Consider the following 24,257-nt stretch of genomic DNA (forward strand, 5'->3'; position numbering starts at 1 on the left):
TTTTCCAAATTCAGAGAAGCAAGCTATTGCTACAAAATGGTGTCTGATGTGATCTGCTACCACTTCCAGACCTACTCCAGACACTTACCTTGAAAATTCCCTAGGTTACCTGGAAAGTTCCCGAGCTCCTGCTCAGCACAAGAAAACATACTAAGAGAAAGAAAAATCTCATGGTTAATGTTCAGGTTCTCCAACATGACTTTGGTAAAATATTTTTATTGTCTTTGCTGCAGCTTTCCCATTGATGAAAGGGGGTAGTCCTCTGCCTCTTACCCGCCTGCTGTGATGGACTTTGCAGCTCGCTGCTTGGGTAGGGAGAGTCAAAAGCAGACCTCCTCTTTCAAGTGCTTTCAGAAAAAATCAACAAAATAATGTTGATCAAAAGACTGCTAACAAAAGGAATGTAATATACATCAACTGTGCTTTTTCTGGATGCTGCTGTACTGGTTTCAACCTTTTTGGTTGAAAGCTGCAAAGTCCTGCCATGGCAGTCACAGGGACATTTAGCTGAGGCTGTGGCTACATGATCAGAGGCCACGCTGCAGGTATACACTTGGACCAGAAAAAAAGGTACCATGGCAACTCCTGAGAAAGCAGCAGACCGTGCATTTGAAAGTCTGCAATAGCAAGCTGCATGCTGAAAGAAAGACATTTGATCATGTAAGAAACATAGCCCTGACTCATCCAAGGGTGCTTTGGGAGAGCTCCAAGATGCACTCAAGTCACATGACAGCTTTGCTGCTTGTCAAAAATTGGGACAGCTCTATTTGCTTTGGGTTAACTGGTTCACATGTCCCTTGCCTACGTGTGATCTCATGTAGCTGTTTACTAGGATGCCCGTTTTCTAAGGGGAAAAAAAAATAATAAAACACAAAGTAAAATCCCACAGGTTTGGGGATTTGAGGATTGGAGTTTTTTTAAAACCACAGGCTTCCTGGGTAAGCAAAACTCTCATTTCTTCAGACTTACTTGTTAGTGTGATAGACTGTGGATTACAGTAGAGAAGCATTTCCAGATTCTGAAAAGACCTTCAAAAATCAGAGGTTAGTAAATAAATGTAGGCAGCAGGAGGGGGCTCTTGATTTCCCACAAGAAGGGGAAAAAAAAAGGCACAGGAAGAGGCCTGACCTTCCTCTTCTGTGGACACTAACCCAGCACAGAATTATAGTCCTGTCTCACTTGCTTCATGCAGACAAAGGGTAGTGCCCATGAATGGAGGTACCCTGGCCCAAATTCTTCTCTGCTTGCTTTCATCAGCCGCAGCATGCTCACCCAGGGACTGAGTAATGCTGCGTAATTGATGGCTGTTTGCACTCCAGAGTCTCACAGCCTGGTAAGTAACAGCATTCACAGCAGCTGGGAAGAAAGAGATTTTTGTTAAATAAATAGAACCAGAATTAGAAGGCAAGGATTTTAACGAAAGCTAGATATTTCTAATGTGTATTTCTGACAGCTCATTCACTTGCACTAAATGCTTCAAGATGTACAAAAATGTACATGTATTTAAGACAGCTGGGTCTCTGTGTCATCAGGTGTTTCTGAGGCTGCATTTTTAGTTTGAAAACTACTATGCCATGTATTTGAAAAATGTTTGACAGAACCAACAAACAAAACAAAACCAAGAAAAAATACTATTTGCATTGCTGCTTTTTGTTTTACAGGACAATGCAAGGATTCTTGAAGGTTACAGAAAAAGGTGGCAGGAGCAGTTTCTCAGGGCAATTCACATAACCTAATTTTGAGAATTACGAGAGCTGGAGACAGTAGAAACATCCACAGCCAGGCCAGGCATAAGGCAGAGTAAAGTAGACATGCAGAAAACAGGTCAGGCTTGCTACAAGGTCTCAAGGAAAAATGAACACTGGTAAGCTTTACCTTTTGGGTTCAAAGTAGCTGCCACAAATTAGCTATTTGCTGGGTTTCACCCACACGTGGCCAGACAACATTTGGCAGTTTCGCTTTGAGATGGCTTGTAGGCAAATTTAGGCTCAAATATAGTGACATTCTCAGACCTGATTCATGAGCTGATTCAGGCTCTGCTCAGATAGTGAAGAATTGGGCTAAAACAGTGCAAGCCCACAAGTACCAAATAAAAAAAAAATAAACTGTGCTTTTTTTCTCTTTTTTTTTAGGTTTTTTTTTTTTTTTTTTAATTTTCAAACCTACTCTGCTGGTTTTGTGCAATGCACAGATCAGACTGATTTCAGAATTTTAGAGATGGCTCTTGACATAAAAACAAGATATTTGTGCTTATCTCTCTGAGCAGAGTTCTACACTCCCTGCTGCCTACTGCACTCCAGCAAGTCTCTGTTTTCAGAGCTCTCCATGCAGCATGTCTGGCTCTTACAGAGCTGGTCAGCAATAAATATTTTGGTCACAGAGGTTTTCAAACACATGGCAGAAAAATGCTGTGATACATTTGACTATTTGTGTCACAGGGCTAACCCAAAAGATACACCATTGTGGGAACTCTGCTAACCAGGCCAGCTTTAATCTCATTGTCTTTTTCTGGCTATGCTTTCTTCTCACTGAACTGAGACACTAAACATGCCCCTAGGTGAGTGGGTGGGGGGAGGTATGGAAAAAGTGTTAGCTCAGCTTGCTAATGAATTAAGCTGCTCAACTTGATGACAGATTTTGGCAGGTTCTGAAAGTTATGACAGTAGTAACTGGCCCATGTTACACCGAAATCGCTTTGACCTAAGCTTTATAGCATACATTAAACTAGCCTAGTTTCTAAAATAATATTAATTTTTCATGTAGCACTTGGAACAAAAGGAAAACAAGCAAAACTTTCTACCAAGCCAATAATACAAACAGTTTACTAAGCTGTGCTGAGGGCATAAATCATATTTTGGTTTTGTCTACTTCCTTTTCATAGCTTTGTGGAAAGCTGGGGGTTGAATGTTCATAAAGATTTATTTGCTTATCAAATAATAAATTCTTCCATAAATAATCTCCAGTGAATATCATTTGACGGTAAAAAAATGACACTAATAGCAGTGCAAATAAATGAGAAACAGATTGTTTCAATTCTCATTGAAAATAAGAGACTGGATTGATGCAATGATGACATTGAAAACAATTGTGAGTGGATAAAAATCTCTGTTTACTTACACAGACAGTCTTTAAGCCTCAAAGGAATCTATTGTGCAGTATTTGTAAGGTGCATTTTGTTCTTCACAGTGCTTTATAAAAGTTAGAATTCAGATCCTAAAATGCTCTGAGGTCCTTCAATTCGTATTCTAAATGATTCAAATTAGGAAGCCTCTTTAGAAGCAGTCTATACAGACTTCTAAGAAAATAACTTGTTCATGGATAAAGAAGGAGTGAACAAAAAAGCTAGCAGCAGATGCCCAAGGCTCCAGCCTCTCACTTGCTCAGGTTTCGATCAGACTAAACCTCCTCTGCTTATCTGGCCACGTTTTCAGTGTTAATGGCTCTTACAATAGGGCTATTCCTGTGAGTTTCCAGCAGTCACTCAGTCCAGTTGTTAAGATACCCTACCCTTAGTAAGCAGAAGTAATAGCTTTTATAAGTGCCATTATAACTCATTATGAAGTACTCCAACAGTACTGAGATACTTATAGAACCTTAGCATGGGTTGGAAGGGACCTTCAAAGATCATCTAGTCCAACCCCTCCCTGCAATGAGCAGGGTCATCTTCAACTAGACCAGGTTGCTCAGAGCCCCATTGCACCTGATCTTGAATGTTTCCACCTCTCTGGGCAACCTGTTGCAGTGTTTCACCACCCTCATCATAAAAAACTTCTTCCTTGTATCTAGTCTATCTTCACCATGACCTACACTGGTGCCCCAAGTGCTAAGGATCAGCTGAAGGCAATTGTTCAGTAGTGCAATTTGTTCCTAATAAATGGATCTGCTGGGAACAGGCAAAGTTACAAATAATAAGTTACTCCTCCAGATTCAGCCCTTTCACTGAGGCCTTGTAACTTGCCCATGTTTTAAAGAAACCCAGGAATAAACCAGCATGGGTGGGTGAACCATCTGCTGTTGAGCCTAGAGGCAGTTTTGAGCAACTGAGACTGAGTTCTCATTCAGAAAATGTTTACACCCAGTCCCTGCTGTCCAGAAAAACATGTCAGACACAGCTTCAAAGTACTTAGATCAGAGGCTGCAAGCCGGGAAGCAGCCACACCATAAATCTCAAATGGTACGAAGTAGCTCAAACATTTACTTAGATTCACAGGTGGGATTCATAACCTGTGTTGGGCATCATGAATATGCTGAGAGCAGTACTTGAGTTAGCTAGCTTTAAAGTTATCTTGGAAAGGCCTTTTTTAACCACAATAACTACAATATTGGCACATCCTCAGGCTGCAAGATTTTTCCGGAAGGAAAATACACATTTGACAATACACTGGGTAACTCAGAGTATCTGCACTGGCAAGGGCAATGGCATTCCGATTTCCAGCTGGGATTTTACTCACAAATACAAGTTGGAAGTAAAAATTACTAAAAATAGGATGTCAAATACTGTGTTGAACAGATTATTTTTTAGTATCCCCAATAAAAATCAGTTACTTGGTTTTAGCCAAGTCTTAACTTTCAGTCATATCAACATTGAAGCATGCAGAAATGTAAAAGCATATATTTCAAACAAGCCCCTCACCAACTAAAAGTGCAAGGTCTCACAGAACTCTCTCTATATGCTGTAGTTTGCCATTTTTGTTCTCATTGCTTCTTCCCTTTAATTTTTTTTCTTTTGCTTTTGAAGTAACTTTTTGTTCCCACACATTCTTTGCCCATCATTCACCACCTACATTCCTATAATAATAATAAAGAGGGGATTTATGTCTAATTTGCTGAAATCACTGTATTCATTTATTTCCAGTACAGAGTATTAAAAAAAAAAAAAAAGAAAGAAAAAAAAAAAGAAAAGAAAAAAAGTGTTTTTTTTTTAAGTAAAAGAATGTATTTTTATTTTGGTTTTTTTCTTCCTCGAGTCACATACAACTTTGTTGTCACAGACTCTGGGATTGTGGCAGCACTTTTTAAAAAATCTTCTACATAAGTTAAAAACGTGCCATACAACAAACTGAAATGAGGCAATGAATCACATCTTTTACAGGTATAAATCTGCAAAATTCATTTCAGGTCAATTGTTTTACACTGATCTGCTGAGAAAGTGGTGGTGAGGAGGGTTTAATCCCCTTTTCCGTCACTCTTTCCCTCTGGACTACACTCCTATCCGCTTATCGCCTCTTTTTGACTTGTAAGACTTAAAGTCAGAAATATTTTCAGGAAGTTTTTATAATGCTGATGACACTTCAAAGGGGCCAGAGGAGGTAGAGAGAGAGAGAGATTAACTAAGAAACTATATTTGTATACATTAGCTCAAAAGGCAATTAACTGCTGTAACAGGAGACCTAACAGATTGGTGCCTAGCAAGAGTATATGCGACTAATGCTGTGTGACTGTATCAGAAGAGCAGTTTTCCCACCAGAAAAGCTAACACATTACTATATAAGAAGTAATTCACTTTGAACTCACATTTTTAAGCTTGCAGCTGCTCTCAACATTTTTACTTTTTTCTGTAGTTTTCTGCTTCCTTTTTTCCATAATTATTTTTGACAACTCCATCCCTCCTACTCAGCCCAGTGCAAAGCAATGCAATGGAAAAAGTATTGCACTTACACCACAAAAATGGGCACTTGTGTATTTTCTTGTCTGTCTAACCCTTCTCCCCTTCCTCTACCCCAGCAAGCATCAGACCTGACATATAATAGAGGACAAAAGCAGAATATACACTTTTCTAGAAAAGAACAGAACTCCTACCCACTCCGGTGACAATGGTGTCTGGCTTGATGTTACAACATTTCTCACCTCATACCCACCCCCCACCCACCCCACCCCCCGCTAGAGTTTCTCTCCTGTGTAATATGACCATCCCAGGTGGATTCATTTGACTTCCTCCTTAGCAGTTACTTCAGACTGTAAGATCAGCTAAAAGCAGTGTTACTTTGTAAGCAGTCCAACACAGACCACATCCATGCCTGCTTTACAACAGTACTCATTTTGATGTGATTGCTTCTAGCTGCAGTGGTATCTGATACTGTGGTAACACTGAGAAATCACTAGAGGCCTTGATAGTCTGCCCTTCTAGGTTTCCTGAAGGCTGGACCTCTGGTCCCTGGGGAGGAGGGAGATGGATGGTGACTGAACCCCTGCAGGGCTTCAGGTTACACAGCTCAGAGGCAACCCAAATACAGCAGATGTAAGTTGAGTATCTTTCAGCCTCCTCCTCAGAGGACACCCTTACCTGTGTCTGAAGTCACACGTTTTATGTCAGCTTTACATTCCCTTCCTGGAAGACAGCTTTGGAAGTCATACCTGTGGCTTCCTACCTAGCCGAGCCTGGAGGAAACTACACAAACCCTCTTCCTCCGCTTCCCTTTCAGTAATAATATCATATGTTTGATTTCCAGCAGATGAAAGACACTTGAGGCAAAGCTTCATCTACCGATTATTAGGTTTCCCTCTCACACAGCTAATAGGTTTCTCACATACTTAATTGCATTTTTTTGTAAAAAAGTAGTACAGGAGAATTGCTGCAGAAACCTGACACATACTAAGGGAGTGCAGGAATTCATAAACAATACAGGGAATAAAGATCATTTGCTTTGAGAACAGCTGATGAGATCATTCACTTATGAAATAGCAGGCTTGGCAGCAAGGATCAGGTGTCCTCAAACTAGCTCCTGAAGTGTAACCATACCATGTAATTAATACCAGCCCTCAGAGAGGCTAACATTTCTGTTCAAGTTGCGTTTCCTTCTGCTATCGGTGAGTCTTTCTGGGGGCTCAAGGCACAGTGGAGCAGAACAACGGGGAGTGCTGTGCTGTTACTATACAGGCTGCATTGTCTGCAGAAGCATGCTGCTAGCTGGTAGTGGAAAAGGCAACAAAGAGAATGCTGGAGGGTCACTTGGAAATAAAAAAGTAAAATAAAATAAAAATGCCAGAGCTATAGCACTGGATATGCTAGCTATTACAACTTGGCTCAGGAAACAGAACTTTCCAGGGCCTTTTCCAGCCTTTGCAGGAGACTATGCTCTCTGGAACACAGAACAGATTGGGCTGAGTGGGCTTGCCGTGCCCTGTCACTCTATTCATGGCAATCTTGCCTGTTTTAGCCTCTGCTTTTCTGAAGGGAAAAGTGTAAAAAGAAGTGTCCCAAACAGCTCTTCCAAAATACAGAAAATGTCAACCAAAAACAGCAAAAGTAATTAAAACCTAAGGCCAGCTTAAAAACCATGTTGGAAGTCATACAGCTGCAGTCTTCAAAGGCTTGCTTTTTTCTGGAGAGGGGTGGAGAAGAGAGCTTTGATTTAAACACCACCACCACCACCACAATGGATCATTTGATCTTTGGGTTCCTCCTGTTTTATTTTAATTAATGTTTCTAAGTACTGATTTAAAGTCAATCCAGCTTTATTAAAGGTTCATTGTAGGATTAAGAGGAATTTGAAACCAAGCCCAACACAGTCAGCAAAGACAAGTTCAAAATGGCCACTCGGCAAATAAGCATCTCATGCTGGTAGCGTTCCGAGAGATCAGCCAATAAAATCAGGCAGCATTTCTAAATGCTGTGGCTTTGGGGTTTTTTTCCCTGGCAAAGAAAATCTTTTAAACTCCCAGTTAATAGGCTTTGTGCCACTTTTGAAACATTCCTTTTCGTAGTTTTAAGAGAACATTAATTCATTTAAGGTTAGTGTTAAATAGGATCTTGCACCCATGTGCATATCAAGTACACAGTCACTATGCAAGCTAAATGCAACATATATTAGCAACCTCGTACCATTTGATTCCATTCTTCTGCCAGATTTGCAGGCTCAGGAACAGCAAGATTTTCTAGTGGAAGAGGGTGCCAAGGCTCTAACATAACATAGACTGTACATTCCTCTCTACATGCAGCACGTACAGGATGCTGAAGGAGCAAGGTTTGTGAACTTATTTTAAATCTTGCAGAAGCAGTAGCCTTTCTAACTCTTCCAGATAGGTTGCATCCAGTTGATAGCCTGCATTGGTGGCATTAGGGCTGTGTCTTAAGAACTTATTAGTATTTAATACAGATTAGGCACCAACCCATTTATTTCACAGTCCATTAGAAGAGCAAAAAATCTGAGATCCTTTATGAAAAAGTCCTGTGTTTCTCTTGCCTTACTCCCACCTCAGATGAGACAGCATTTCACAGGTGTGAAAAATGTTCCCTCCTCCCTTCCAGAGGGAACGTTGTCCGAGCCATACATGCTGAACTTCTCAGACCTTATCTATAAGTACTGCCTCTGTTCAGTGCTTCTGGCTTCTGCAGGTTTTGGAGAAGACGAAGGAGAGGCCCACTAATACTTCATGTAAGGTGTAACACCTCGGAAAGCACAATTCTTTCTTGCAGAAACCTTTCCACAGCTTCTGCAGTGGGAAGGTGGGAAGAGAGGAACTGTCCTGTGAAAGGTCTGGATCCAGTTGTGAGGGAGCCAGGGTATATAGCAGGAAAGTGTGTAGCAGAACAGTGTGGGCATTGGTGCTGCTGTACAGCAGGTCCAGGATCAGCCAGTACAGCTCATCATCCCTCTGCTTCATTCGGTGCAGCAAGTTCCCTCTCATTCAAATGGACAACAGTTCACAGCTGTGGAGTTATTATCCTAATTCACTCTCTCCCCTGTGAGTGTGTCTACAGAGGGTGTCAGGGGGCCTCCATGGCATTAGTGCTGCTACTAAAGCAAGGCAGTGCTTACAGAAATGCATTTCAGTCCTGAGTCCTGCAGACATGCTTTGGTTACTTTTGTCCACTTAATGAGAAAATAATCTAAGGGCCAGCTGGTGTAAGTCAGCACAGAAGCAGTGAGTCTAAGGAAATGGTGCCAGTTTACCTCAGCGAGGATCTGGCCCAAGGGATTCATAATGGATGGAGATGTCTAGTCAAGAAGAGGTTAGAACAGCTCAAAATGACTGCGTTTATCTCCCACTTTCACAGTTCAGACAGCTTCTGCCAAATGCTATGAGCAGCTGGACATCTCTTTCAAATCCATATGTAATTCCCTAAAGCTGCATTGAAATGAAGAATCCTGCCCACAAAACAGATCAATATCTTGCACTGCTTTAACTTCAAATTGTAATAAACAAGGAAGATGATGCTGTAGCTTAGAATGAAATCAAATAATCAAAGCTACAGCATTTTTAGGCTGAGTAAACCAAGAAAATAAGCATTTTAAAACATTTTATCAATTTATTGTCTATGATGTAACCAGATTCATCCCCTATTATGACACCTTTTCTTATTCAACAAGGGTGAGTAGTAGGAAAAAAGAAAAAAATAATTACAGTCTAAGAACTGAAAGAATTGTGCAAATTAAATGAGAAAATTATGAGTTATTGTCATTCATGATACTGCCATCAATAGACACAGATACTATGACTAAATCAGACTATTGGAATCTGGATCTGATTATTATTAACATTAATCTCTTTATTCAAGTTTTCTCTTTCACCACAAAAATACATGAATTTCAAATCTGTTAATAACCATAGAGATGGATGGAAGAAAGGCATCATTTAAATTCTGATTGGAATTTGCTTCTTCACTTTTTTAATCTAAGCAGAAGAAAGTTCCCTTCAACATTGCTTGGTGCTAAAAATTTAATCAGATATAGCTGAGATACACCTGAGCATAGGGAATGGAATATAGGAAGGAATAAAAACATCAGGTAGTTTTATTGATTTTGTTGGGACTATTTAAATTCTACGAGAGTACATTATATTATTGAGTAGGACAGAACCTACATAAATGTAGTGTCATGGTTAATTTTATAAATTCCAGTCTTAAGAATCTATTTTGAGGTCTCTCAAGTTCAATTTTTACTCTTGTTAAAAAAGGCGTTGTAAAGGTGTGCCCCACCGGATTTTCTCTACAGCCTTGATCAAAAGCAATCTGAAACCCTCAGGTTTCACAAGACTAGATGAAAGAATCCTAGTTTAGAATACAGATAGTTCTAAAAATTTTGCTAGCACTGGATACAACATTCCATTAAATGGAAATCTGATCTTTATTAATGTGTGACATTTTCAAATTAACATCTCCACATACTTTTAATTCCCCTTGATAGTCTAAATTAGGATAAGAAAATTGTCCCCTTAACCACAGAGATGCAAGCTTCTATATGCTCACCTGAGACTACAAAATAAATTCTGGCTTATTTTATGGATGGATCAAACCCTACAAACCCAAATAACCCACCAGCCCAAAGATAAGTTGATAGGAATCTCAGTTTCTCTCTTTGACTCTTTTAAGTTTTGAAGGTGGTATCTTTCCTCCCAAACAAACCCCAGAAGTAGCTCATCTCTAGAAATAAACATGCAAAAATACTTTTTCAGAGAAAAAGGCTCAGTTTCTCAGTCAGATGCAACTACACTGATATTTTCTGCAATGAAGCAACCACAGTTTTTAGACCCCACCAGTAAGCAAACTGAAGGTGCTCCGTGCTAAGAAATAGCTCTTACTAAAAATACATTATATAGGGTACACATAACTTATATAGAGTACACATTAGATCAAAATGTGTCTGGTTGTGTCTTTCAGAATGCGTATTTGTCTGCTATAAAAGGGATTCCTAGGACTGCCAGAGTTGCTGTGGTTTTGAAAGTAAAACTGCCTAATCATCAGGGAATGAGAAACCAGATTACCTGTTTGACACAGCTTCAAGGATGATGTGCATGCTCTGTTCCAAATTAAAACTTCAAAAGGATCCCATAATCAAACAAACTGAACATAAGAGGTATCCCAGGACAGCACAACAGAAGGCTGCTTTGCAAGGACAGAGAGAAAGGAAGGAATGGGAAAAAATACAGTCAATGCTCACAGGCAAAAGAATGCAAATGAAGAAAGGGAGTGAAAAGTAAGGAATCCAAGTGTATTAGAACAAAGTAAAGAAGAGTGGGGTGCTTTTTAATTAATTGCATAAGCAAAAATGTTATATACCTTCTGCCTCAGATGGGCCAATCAGATGTCCCTCTAAAAGCTTCACTCACAATTTAGAAAATTCTTGCACAAGAAATTGCAGATCCTACTTAACAAAGTCAAAACAATATATGTATTTATAGTCAGATGTCCATGTTTTTGTTGCTAGAAAGCCTTTTTACTGAGTTCTTATTTTATTTTTTCAGCTTGGCTATGCTGACCCTAGTCTGGATAGAGTAGCACTAATTTCACAGGATGAAAACTCCACTGATACATTAACACTGAATCAATGGATTGTGTTTTCTCATCAATATGAGCATAATGTTGAAAGTCTGGTCTTTACAATTTTGAGGGAAGGCATGAAGCTGATAATGTCAGAGGACAGGAACCACAATATATGCTGTAATAGGGAGATCAGGACAAAGAGTTGGCAGACATTGTGGCACAACAGAAAGGGAAGGAAGGACTACTGGATGGGACGGAGATCATTCTTCGAATTATGTCTGGCCTAGTCTGGTTGACTGAATGCACACTGGTGCAGTAGGCACTTGGAGCACATCTGCTATTTTAATATCCTCCAGAAGGAATCTAGTCTGTATACTCCAAACGTATCTGCAGTGCAAACAAACCATGGTAAGAGCAGATGCATGGGAGAGGGACTTGAAAAGTACTTTCTTGATTCAAACTCAAACATTAGCGTGGATGCACCCCTCATCTTCCTAAATGAAAATCAGAGGCAGAGCAGGGAAGGAGCAAAAGGGCTCAGGCTATGAAATGAGGCAGAGCTGGGCAGCACCGTAGCAAAGTCTTCTGCTGAGCACTGAGTAACCAGTACAGCCACTCAGTAACAGCAAATTGTGCAGCTCTCTCATCTCTGGTGACTGTTCAAACCGACAGGGAACCATTTGCTTCTGTTATCATGAGTGGGAAAAGATCTGTGCTGTCCCTCTAAAGCATCCAGCCTTACCAGGTAAGGATGATTCTTTATGAGTGAATGCTGGGGCAGGCAGGGAGGAAGTCTAGAAAACACCATTAGAGCAACTACATCCGAAAACTATTTTGGATGCTAGTTGAAGCCATCAAAATCCAGTTTGGAGGAGTGCTGAGTGTTCCCTGTGCACATCTGAGCTCAGTGGGAGCATGGCTAAACATGTTAGCCTTTCAAACCTAAGCATCTCTGTCAAGCCAGATAAAACAAAACCAAGAGTCTGAAAACTGCCCCTTCAGAAGGAGGATGCACATGGGTGGAGGTCAGCTGTCTTTGATGCAGGCCAGATACGGCACAGGAATGTGCAATATCCTGCTTCCTTCAACACCAGAAAAATCAAAGAGCTAGGGACTGTCTCCCTGCTCATAGCTTCAAACCTTCCAGCCAGCGAGCTGTCCACTGAGGGGACCTCTCTCAGGGGGCAGCTCCAAGTGCCTGGCTGTGGCTGGCCATCTGCTTGTCCAGGTTTTTTGCTTCATGTATTTTTGTTGGCTTTGTGGGTTTTTTTTTTCTCTGACCCCATATTCTATCACCCAAATAGCCCTGCACTGCAGCCCACACTGTGCAGTCCCGAAAGGCCTTGGGCACACCTTTAGTTTGAAGATCAATGCCATGCCATAAAGCAATTTAAGTTTTTGCACTCAGGGTGGTATTTAGACTTACCTACTTCTGTGCATTTAGGCCTTGACGCTTATGGGGGTAGGGATGTGGAGGGCACTCAGCAAGCACCTGCACAATCTTTTCCCATGTCATGGTCCATAAAGCCCAGGCTGCCAGGTACTGAGGAACATCGCAGTTCCCTGAGACCCCCAGTTAGCTGCCTCTGCAACCAACATGGAGCTTTCTGATGAACTCTAACTGCATCCAAAGCAGTCACCCAGATTGCCTGGATATAAGTACACACACACATCATCTTAAGAGTTCTGTGGCTTAGTACCCTACCTGTAAAATGGCAGTCAAATACCTCAACCTCCCAAAGGCTGTGGGACAGTAGTTTAAATAATATTTGTGAAGTACACAGAAATGTTATTAGCATCAGACCCCACACAAAAATTAATAATTATTTACTCAGAACAGGCCTGGCTCTGAATGTACAGCAAACAAAGGGCATTGAGCACTGAAGGCTAGTGATAAGGAGAAAAAATATGGTCATTTCCTCACCATCTCGTGCACAGAAGCAGAAATCAGAGGGGAAAATACTAAGTGACTATTAATTCAAATTTATGTTATATTGTGTATGTGCAGAGATCAAGTTTGGACTGAATAGAGACTTTGTTAAATTTTCTTACTTCCAAATTATTTCTATTTTGCAAATATGGCTTTACATGCAATACTAATAATACTTAGAAAATTTACAAACTCAATGAACTTCTAAGGGGATAGGATGTATTTCACAACCCAGGCTGTCAACTAGTAGTCCAAAACTTGCAGCAACACTTTTGCAGGAAAACCCTACAAGTGCCAGAGAGTCATATTCCATTTTCATGCGATCCTATATTTGCATAATTAAGACTGAACACAACCAATTGTTTGATAATCTGAAGAATGATGCAAGAGCTCAATGAAGATTAGAATCAGCAAGAAAATGTCAGTGTCTGAGGGAGAAATTAGCAGAGAACACCATGGCGGGGGAGTGGGGGTGGGGATACAAAGCAAGCAAACCAGAAAATCAATTGCCATTCCTTTTCGCTAGTTGCATGCTAGCTCTAATGAGAACAGCAGATAAGTAGCCCTGCCAGCCATCCAGGTTGGGGATGGATATGATGACAAGGAATGTGAGGAAGCAAGCACTGCAGCTGCTGTTACATCTGTTTTAAAAAGTGACATCAGCCTTCCGTCAGAGCTAACTAACCAAGCAATTTTTTCAACTGTTAATGAGACACACTTGCTGTTAATGAACTCAAGGTGGTGGGAGGAATCAGACCCAAATCTATCCATTCTAACAGCCTGATAGCTATTATTTTATCCCTTAAGCTTTTCTTGTCCATACCTCTCGATAAGAGTTTGCTTTTTTGTAAATTAGGTCCAGGCCATTAAAAAAGGTAGAAAGCAAAAATGCTGAGCACAGCCTCATTACATTCCAAAAATATTAAAAGATTAAATACCTTTGGCCTTTATAAAAGATACCAAAAAACAAAAATAATTTGAACAAAAAATGGGAATCAAATGCCTGCAATTGCGAGTCCCCAGCTCAGTATGCCTCTCACTAGCAGTGTGTTATGCCATAAAAAAGAAATCAACAAACTAGAAATTCCTCCTGCTGTGCACAAATGAAGCCAGAAATGACTGTTGCTGCTGCTTGTGCAGACAACATCAACATCTATGTGATGCTTCACAAACTAGGTATGTTTGGTAGCCCTGGACTACCAAAGATCCTGAGCAGCATAACCTGATGATTTAGCAGCACGCTTAGGCACAAGCTGGTTTCACTACCATTCTGATGTAGATACTGTTAAAATATTTTTTGGAACCACTGAAGGACCTAAGGTAGCCAAGGGGGGAAATAATTTTTTTTTTGAAGTTTCAGACAGAAGAAGACTGAATGCCACTCACTGATTCAGTGCCAAGATCTATTATCCTTTATTCCCCACCAGTTGTTCATATTTTACCCGGTGCTTTTTAGGGGCAGAAATGTTGCCTTCATGGACAACAATTGTACAGAATCCTAATCTGTACATTTGTGTGAGCAACCGTTATTGATATAACTGCAAAATATCAATGTCTCTTATTATGATGTAATTAGGCATCAGGCATGATAACCTTATTATTAATGAAAATTTATTGCCTTCCAGCATGGCTGCTGCAAGTAAAATCATTCAGTTCTTCCCATTTTATCTGATTGTATGAAGTGCAATGGCAAGCTTTATTACAGAATGCACAAAAGGCTAAACACAAAATTTAGACTATTAAGCAGAAACTTGTATGGCAGTGTTAGCCACTATGTAAATTAGTGTCAAGCCATAATCTTTACAAGAAGTTTGAAAGACTTTTTCCTTGACCTAACTAGAAAGTAGACAGTTTTTACCAATTGACAAGATTTCTACCCAAATAAATCTCAAACAGAACCAAAGGAATTGCTGATTGTGGAAACAAATGGAGAGACCACCACTTTTTGTAAGCAACTCAGAGGATGTGTTTTAAATAGGGGACAACAGAAGCTACAATGGAACAAACCAACAAAATAGCCAAGAAGAAATGACGAAGATTAAGATGATATCCACTCCAAAATTATAAAGCAACTCAAGCAAATAGCTGAAAAGCATGTAGTTTGTAATCTCTCTTTCATTAACACTTGCATCTGAGGACTGGGAGGTAACAAATGGGATTTCAGTTTTTTAAAGAAATTTCACAAGGGAACTACAGACTTCTAACTCTGGCCATATCTGTACTGGGAAAATTGATAGAAACTATAATAAAACCAGAATTAGTGGACATGTGGATAAAGATTATATAGTTTGGGGAAAAAAAAAAACCCAACCCAAAAGTTTTTACATGGTCCTGCCTGGCAAAAGTGGGAGTTTTTCACAGGGTCGACAAGTATATCCAGCTGATATAAACTACCTGGCTTTCCAAAGGTGTTTTCTTTAAAAGTTCCCCTCCAGTACCTTTTCAGGAAAATAATTAGTCATGGCATTGTGGCATTGGACGGTGAATACTTGGTTAAAAGCCAGGAAACAGAAAGCAAGGTGAAAATAGAACAGAACAAGATCATCAAGATCAAGAAAAATGTGTGCTGGGACCAAGGGGAAGGGACATGAGCAGCAAGCTGAGAATGTCTGCTGGCAACACAAACTGGTATTGAGTAGGAACAAGAAAGAATGGTGGTGAAAAATTTCAAAGGTCTTTTGCACACTGTGTAACGAAAAGGCAGAAGTTCAGTAGAGATTAGTGTAAAAAATACACAAGGGGAAGAACAATCCTAACTTCATCTCAAAAATCATGGCCTCTGAGCTGACCACTAGCACTCAGGAGACAGACCGTGGGACTGCAACCGATGAAGTGTTAATGATTATTAGGAATGGAATTGAGAACAAACAGACAACATCCACATGACACCATAAGGAATCAGGGTTCCCAACATACTAAACTGTGTAATTCTGTCTCCCCATTTTAAAAAGGACGTAGCAGAACTGGAATAAATGGATGAAAAAGACAATTAGAAGTGCGAAACAACTTCAGCAGAGGTGATGACTAAGTGGAGTAAAAGTCTTATCTGGCTCATAGGGAATGCCGGGGAATTGATAAGAGTCTCTAAAACCATAGGAAGCAGGGTGAAGGTGCATAAAGATCAACCATTCATCTTCTCTTTTGACTTAAGAACTAGATGTCATTGAAAAGCCTTGAAAGAGCAAGTTCAACATAGAGGCAGCATTTCACTTAGTGTTAACTAGTGGAATTCCTTGACTGAAGGACTTGGGCGGAAGGGTCCAATGTGGCAATGCTCGTGCCATCACACCCAACTAAGGAATAAGCCAGCCCAACCAGACCAGCAATATATGTTCCTTATCTGCCTCCCAAGATGAGTATCAGAAGGCCAGCCTCCTCAAGGCTGCACATCACCATGGTGGATCCACTTGCATCCCTATTGGGAAACCTGGGTGCTCGATTACCTCTCTTAAATGCCTGTACAACAAAGAATGCAGCATGGGGAATAAACAGGAAGAATTACAGATCTGTGTGTGGCTGCAGGGCCGTGATGTCATGGCAATTACAGAAACATGGTGGGAGGGCTCGCATGACTGGACTGCTGTCATGGATGGCTACATACTTTCTAGGAAAGACAGGCAAGCAAGGAAAGGTGGTGGAGTTGCTCTTTAAATGAGGCAGAAACTGGAATGTATCGAGATCTGCCTTGGGGTGGGTGCAGAATGAGTTGAGAGCTTATGGGTAAGCTCGGGAAGCATGGGTTAGGTGAGAGGGGAGTTAGGTGGAATGAGAACTGACTGAATGGCAGAGCTCAGAGGGATGTGATCAGCAGCACAGACTCTAGCTGGAGGCCTGTAGCTAGTGCTGTTCCCCAGGGGTCAGTGCTGGGTCCAGTCTTGTTTAAATTCTTCGTCATTGACCTGGGAGAAGGGACAGAGTGTACCCTCAGCATGTTTGCTGATGACACAAAACTGGGAGGAGTGGCTGACACACCAGCAGGCTGCACTGCCATTCAGCGAGACCTGACAGGCTGGAGAGTTACACAGAGAGAAACCTAATGAAATTCAACCAGGGCAAGTGTAAGTGCCTGGAGAGGGACAGCCCCATGCACTAGTAGAGGCTGGGGCTGACCTGCTGGAAGGCAGCTCTGGGGAGAAAGACCTGGGAGTTCTGGGGACAGCAAGTTGCCCATGAGCCAGCAGTGTGTCCTTGTGGCCAAGAAGGCCAATAGGGTCCTGGGGGGCATTAGAAGGAGCATGGCCAGCAGGTCAAGGGAGGTGATCCTGCCCCTCGGCTCTGCCCTGGTGAGGCCCCATCTGGAGTGCTGTGTCCAGTTCTGGGCTCCCAGTTCAAGAGAGACAGGGAGCTACTGGAGAGGGCCCAGCAGAGGGCTGCAGAGATGATGAGGGGACTGGAGCGTCTCCCTTGTGAGGAAAGGCTGAGAGAGCTGGGCCTGTTTAGCCTGGAGAAGAGAAGACTCAGAGGGGATCTCACCACTGTATACAAATATCTTAAGGGTGAGTGTCAAGAGGACGGGGCCAGGCTCTTTTCAGTGGTGACCAGCGACAGGACAAGGGGCAACAGGCACAAACAACAGAACAAGTTGCACCTGAATACGAGGAAGAACAACTTTACACTGAGGGTAAGTTGTCTGGATGTGACTCTGTGACCTGCCCTAGATGAACCTGTTTTAGCAGGGGGTTGGACTAGATGATCTCCATAGGTCCCTTCCAACCCTGACCATTCTGTGATTCTGTGACAAAGAAATTTGTGGACCCAAAGTTTACCTGGTCTGAAGAGAAAATTCATGCAAGTCAAGTTCGTGCAAGGGAAATCCCTCAAGAATTACTATTTTTCTAGGAACCACATGTAGCTTATGTCTTTTCTAGGTTATTCAAGGATTAAGAGTCCTCTTTCCCTACCTCTGTCAGCCAGCCTGGAAGCTGGTAATAGATTCACTTGAGAGGTCTCTCCAAAGACCGGCACCAGCCGAAAAAAGTCTTCGGTGAGCAGCAGAAGAGTAGAGAGATTCTGATATATAACGCTCTAGGACTGAGGCAAGGATGTTAGAAATCTGGATTTATTATACAGTAAATTGAAAAAGTCAATGAACTTGGGAATACTAAAATTTTCCATGGGGTCAAGAGATCAGACAAGTCCCTTAGAAATACCACTATATCCATGTCCCATTCTTATATTCTTTGCAGTAGACATCTATTACTGGCTATAGCAAACTGAGCTAGAGGCAACATTCGTCTGACCTGCTGCCGGTATTTTGTTTGATCTGAACCCTGTTTTTATAGCAACATGCAAACACTCGGTGTCAGGGCTCAAAGTGCATCCCCCCGCTCCTGGGGCTTTGGCTGCCTGGGCTTGGGGCCAGATTAGAGAGGGCACAGCTGCTGACTTGGAACGCTGCTGTGAGGAAAACTAGAAGAAGCCTCAGCAGACGCTGCCCCTCCTTCCCTTGGGAGCTGCTTGTAGCTGTGGCTGTCGCCCTTGGCCTCTGCCTGAGCTATGTTGCAGTTGTGTTATAGCCATGCCCACACCCAGCCATGTAACCCCACCGATCAGGACTCCCAACCCTGACCCACGGACTGACTGCCCAGTGCACCCCACAACCAATCTTGTCACTGTGACTTCACATGGCAATCACTGGACCCCAGCTGTCCCTTGTCCTCAGCCCCAGCCCTGCTCTGCTTAGGTAGTTGGGGCATGGTGGGGCTGCACACAGCCAGGGATAGCACAGCCAGGGTAGGAGCAGTCCTGTACCTTCCATGCCCTGCCCACACCCCATGGCCCATGCTGCACCCCAACAGCGCAGCAGCACAGAAGTTTGATCAGTATCTTCTGCTAACATCCACCCTGGATCAGAAGAACACACGAATAAAACATGAGGAATCTGAACAGCCAGGATGCCTGTGACAGCATCCTTTGTCTTTAAAAGAAAAAGTATATCCTAGCACACTGTCATAATTCAGAAGAGCTTCATTTATACAGAGATTTCTACTGTGAAATTCTATTGATTGCATAATGCAACATTTCATTTTGGAATTGGCAGCTAAAATATATAAAGCCCTTTATCACAGGAGACTTCTGTCCAAAGTTAGTATACAGGATAAGTGGAAAAGAAGGATAAACACAGGCTGTTCTCTTCTTCGCCTGTGCTTTTAGAACAATGTTCCCCATTCCTGTCTCTGAAAGAAGCACTGTGAGAAATAACTAAAACTGTCTGCTTTAGTAGGATAGCAAAATTGCAAAGCTCTGGCTCTGAACACAAGTGTAAAAGTACATTGAAAGTCAAGAAAAGAGGGAAAGGGGGAAAACCCCCACACACCTTCAACTGACATTTTTTTTACTGTTTTGATCGTTGAAGTAGATATTCCCCTAAATAATATATTGCGTTAGATTTTCAAGTACTACAGGTTTCAAAATGTTTGATATTTCATTCTGGTTTGTATACCTGTGGAGTTAATTTATTTGATTCTTTCCATAGTCATGAAGATTACATTTTCCTTTTTATTTTTAACATGGGAATCTCAGCTCATTTAGTCAGCTGATTCCAGGAACTAAGGTTTTAAAAGTAGAACATTAAACACTGAAAAATTAGCAATAAAGCTCTGAGAGTTGGCAACAGTTACCACCGCAAGGACTTTTCTTTTTAGCTCCTAAATTTTTACAGTTATGAATCAGTAGTTTGATGATCAAAACAGTAGAGGTCTTCTGATACTGCCTCCCAAAACCTCTCCTCTTAAAACTAGAATTCCCATAAAGTAAGTCAAAATAGCAAAAAGAGCAACAACTTTTATGCAGGATACGTTACATGTGCATATACTTTACTCCTCATCAGACACTTCACATTTCTTACTTTCCCCACCAATTTTGCTCATTTACTTAATTGTCTGTTACCATGCATAATGAATATCGCTTTGTCCAGAATGTGATGATATTTCTAATGGTCTAGAGTAACAGGCTTTACTGCTGTTATACTGATGATCTATTGACTTTGGTGTCTGAAAAAACCAGCATTTTTTCTGCCTCGGTAAAACGTGTTGTTAGCATTGAATCAATGACTAGAGTTCAAGCAGATTTTTCCTTTACAGTCAATTTAAAATATTCATTCTGTGAAGTCAGATCTACATATATTATAAAAATTAGAAGCTGAAATTAAAAATAGAATATGAATAGTTTCCACTTCACTCAAAAATGTCTTTTGTATTTAAGAAAAAAAAAAAAGAATGACTATTAGGAAGAGAATTGGAGAAAAAGAAAAAGTTCAGGACAGGCTTACTGGTAGTTTACATTAGAATGAATTTCACTTGATGTCTATGGAAATGAGAATAAGATTTCAGGTAAAGCTTTCTGAAATAACTGTATGAATGCAATTGTGATAGATTACACAAAAGGAAAAAACAAGGTTTATTTCAGTAGACCTTGCTTTCCTTGAGGCATTACTGCAGACCAGAAATAAGACAATAAAACATGTCTGGGCTCAGGAAAAGCTGCTGATAACCCAGATGAGGAACACAGTTTTCTTCACAGCTACATTTAGATGGGAGTTCACCTGTACTAGCAAATTTTTGGGGAAGGTAGACCTTCCATCTTACTTTACTAGGTGATATTTGACTCTTTCCTTCATCCTCCCTCTTGGGTTGAAAGGGGAAAGATAGGCTCAACCTCTTGTGAGCATACCTGTGAAAGGTACTCAGCAACTAAGTTTACCTTGCCATCTCCCTGCAAGGAGAAATTCATATACCTGGCTTCCCATTTACAATGCCAAATCCTAAACATTATGCCCTCCAACAGCCTCTCTCTCTCTCTGCTAAACCACATATTAACAAGACTGAAGGTTTCTTTCCAAAGAAGCCCTGGAGCATTTTGGCTGTTTTACATAGGGGCTGATTTCTTCACACGTAACAGAAATACCATAGTAATCAATCCACTAAGGGAGAAAAATTAAATGCTCCCCCAACTACTCAACTTCTAAAGGATTCCAACAGTTTCTGAATTTAATTACTGACAAGTTTAGATATGCTGGGAGATTCCAGGGCTGGTTTTATGCACTTTCCCTTGAACGTCTCTTGTCAGACTTTCTCACAGTTCTTCATAAATGAAGGCCCTGATTGTTTAGATTAAATTGGAACATTGTGTTTATGTCCATACAGTGTAATACTAAACATAAACAAAGTCACATGAAAATTCTTGGTATGAGAAAGGACAGATCTCCAATGTAACTCTGTTGTATCACAAAGCACATAATTTCTCTTAAAATCCAGAGAGAATATTGCTATTCAAATCCAAACAAATTACTACAATGTAAAAGAACGTATAGATTTATTCTTAATAAGGCAAGTGACGCCTGATTCTTTCCAGTGAAAGTTCAGACAACTTATTGTGGTGCAAATAAGTTCAATGCTAGCCCAAAAGTCAAGGTTCCTACCCAGGCTCAGATGAACACAGCAAACACCAAACAAACTTGTAAAAAGTTAGCTATATCAGTTCATGCATTTCCCACTCCTTCAACTGGGGAACATTTGTATGTATACAGAACCTTTGAATTTGAAATCAGAGTTCCCAGCTACACAGAGTTGGTGGACAGGCTCTTTCCCTTTTAGTTGCAAACATTCTCAGCAGCTCCTGGCTTCTAAGCACTGTAGCCTGAAGTCAAAGAAATTGTTCAAAGACAATGTAGCTGCACATTCATGTTCAGCTACAAAGGTCACATGCTCAGGATGCAGAGATCCAAGGAAAAGGCTGAAAAAGAGATTGGTGACTGGAAGCAAAGTTTTTGAAAACATTTTGCCTTTATATTCATGTCAGAATAGTCTCAGGAAAGCCTTTCTTCATTATTAAAAAACATTTCTTAATAAAACACTTGAAGAACCTTAACATTAAAAGGTTATTAAAAATTTCTCTTTCACACACAAACTAGAAAATTTCTCTTATATTTTCCCAATGTCTTTATAAAGCAGTCATCTTTTTTTCTTTTCCTTGTATTTAAGTAAAAATGCTGAGCAGAGGAAGACCACAACTAAACAGATAGCCAACTGCAAACATCCAAGAATGACTTCCTGATCCCTCCTCCATCAGTCCTTCCATTCTTACTACAACTGTGGTCCACATACCACCAGTAATGATATTTGTGATCACACTTTAGTATCATACTTCATAATATGAAAATCCAAGAAGTTGCAATTACACTCTGGAGTCAAGTGTTTATGTTACATACTTGTGAACTTGTCCTGACTGGTTAATAAATTGTAAGGAATCACATTATTACTTGGGAGATACTGAAAATACTAAGAATAAGTGTAAACATCTATGTAGCTCAAATATAGGAGGATTTAAAGGTGTTACCTTTTACTAATAGTTGTAGTGACTTTTTCATTGTAATGGACAAGAGGTCTAGGTGGATGTCTTTTAATGTCACTTAATAGGGATTGAACCAAGCCCTAATTAAACAGGCACTTTCGACTTTGAAGAACCAATGAAGCATGCAGACACAAATCCCAAAACAAAACAAAACACAACACATGACAGTACCTTTGGGTATTATTACAAGATGTTTGATATACCTACTATGGGGTTATTACAAGGAAACAAACAACAACTGAACACAAAAGGATTATTTTGTTGCAAGAGTAAAACTTCAATTCTTTGCAGTACATGCATTCCCATGAAGTCATGAGAACTCATAAGTCATTGCTCTACCTCTGAAGACTTACATTTTCAGCCTGTGACACTGTGTTTTAGCCTTGATCCACAAATAAGCCCCATTAATCTATTTAGAAGCATTGGAAGCATGCTCATGCATGTGTAAGCATGTTTTGGATTTAATGAGCAGTGAAAAATTAAGTGACGATGACACTTTAGCACAGTTTATAAACTGGTATTTGAGAATGTACATGCTCTGTAGAGGCAGTTCTATGCTATTATTTGAAACAAAAGTAAACAGCTCAGTTTGTACTTCCCACATAAAAATGCCTCATTTCCTAATTTTACTTAATGTTGTGTAAAGACACCATATTTAGAAAATAACACCCAGCAGAGAATCGTTCTGCAAAGGTAGCTACTCTCAGGAACTAACTTTAGATGCATATGGCAAATCTTTCATCTAGAGCTTACCTTGCACCAGAACTCATTCGCTGTTGACTGAGAATGAAGATTTTTTAGGTTACTTTTTTTTTTTTTTTTTTTTTTTGTGAAGCTGAATTGCCTTCAGCACGAAGACCTGAGCAGAAGAGTAGAATTGAATTGCATATAAAAACCCCATTTCACCAGTCACTGCTAGCTAGCTGGGTCCTTAGATACGTCCTAAGATAATACGTTTAATTTTTTAATACCATTAAAATTCAACCAGTAAGTGCCACAACCGCTCTTTATTGTGCAGTGCTGATGACACAAAAAAGATAGCAGCTTCTCCCCACAGACCCTCATCACACAGATTCCTTGGCTAGGCTTGAGGCTACCTGGTGCTTTCTTAAAAAAGGGGCATTACACAGGTGTTTTCATCATGAGCATAGAGCCAGACCAGAAGATGAAGTACCTTAGCTTGAAAGAAATTAATTTTTTATAGAGGAGATGTAAAAGTAAGGGAAACATAGTTGACACAGGTCATTGATGTGGAAGAGGACAAATATTAAAGGAGAAAAAAGCCATCTGTCAAAGTGAAGAACTAGGGAACGGGAGGGAAAAATATTATATCTATAGAAAAATGCACAGTCAAATAAAGGAGTTAACAAAAGGATTGGAAATAAGGAACTGGGAAAGTATTTCCTACTGGGAATAGCTGGCGAGTATATTATTCTAATTTAGAGAAACACAACTATGTTCTCTTTTCCCTTTTTTCAATCCAGCAATAAAATGAACCGGTGGACCTTTGCATTGCACTTGTAAGTAATCGAAGAAAACCCAAATAAAAAGTAAGGGAACCAACAAGTCTATGCTATAGCAGGAATCCAAATTAACATGGCAAAGTGGTTCAGCATACATAGGAAAGAACAAGTAAGGCAGAATTGTTTCCTTAAACAACAGAGTTTGGAATTCAGCATGATCCCAGTTTTGAAGTTATAACTAGGAGACCATTATAACCTGCAGTCAGCAGCAGTTTTCTTTAGAAAATTCTTCTCATGGACTGCTATAGAG

General features: G+C 40.5%; 1 long non-coding RNA gene across 2 annotated transcripts in view; it reads left to right on the top strand.

The window, feature by feature from the left end:
• Positions 1-710: 710 nt before the first annotated feature.
• Positions 711-24,257, top strand: part of LOC130145428 (uncharacterized) — a 40,808-nt gene continuing 17,261 nt past the window's right edge. The window contains exon 1 of one of the 2 annotated variants that reach the window (XR_008820549.1): positions 711-1,333. This is a non-coding gene — a long non-coding RNA (uncharacterized LOC130145428). The remainder of the gene's footprint in view (positions 1,334-24,257) is intronic. The other variant, XR_008820548.1, reaches the window with a different exon arrangement.

This window comes from Falco biarmicus, chromosome 3, assembly GCF_023638135.1.
Source record: "Falco biarmicus isolate bFalBia1 chromosome 3, bFalBia1.pri, whole genome shotgun sequence".
Classification (NCBI taxonomy): Eukaryota; Metazoa; Chordata; class Aves; order Falconiformes; family Falconidae; genus Falco; species Falco biarmicus.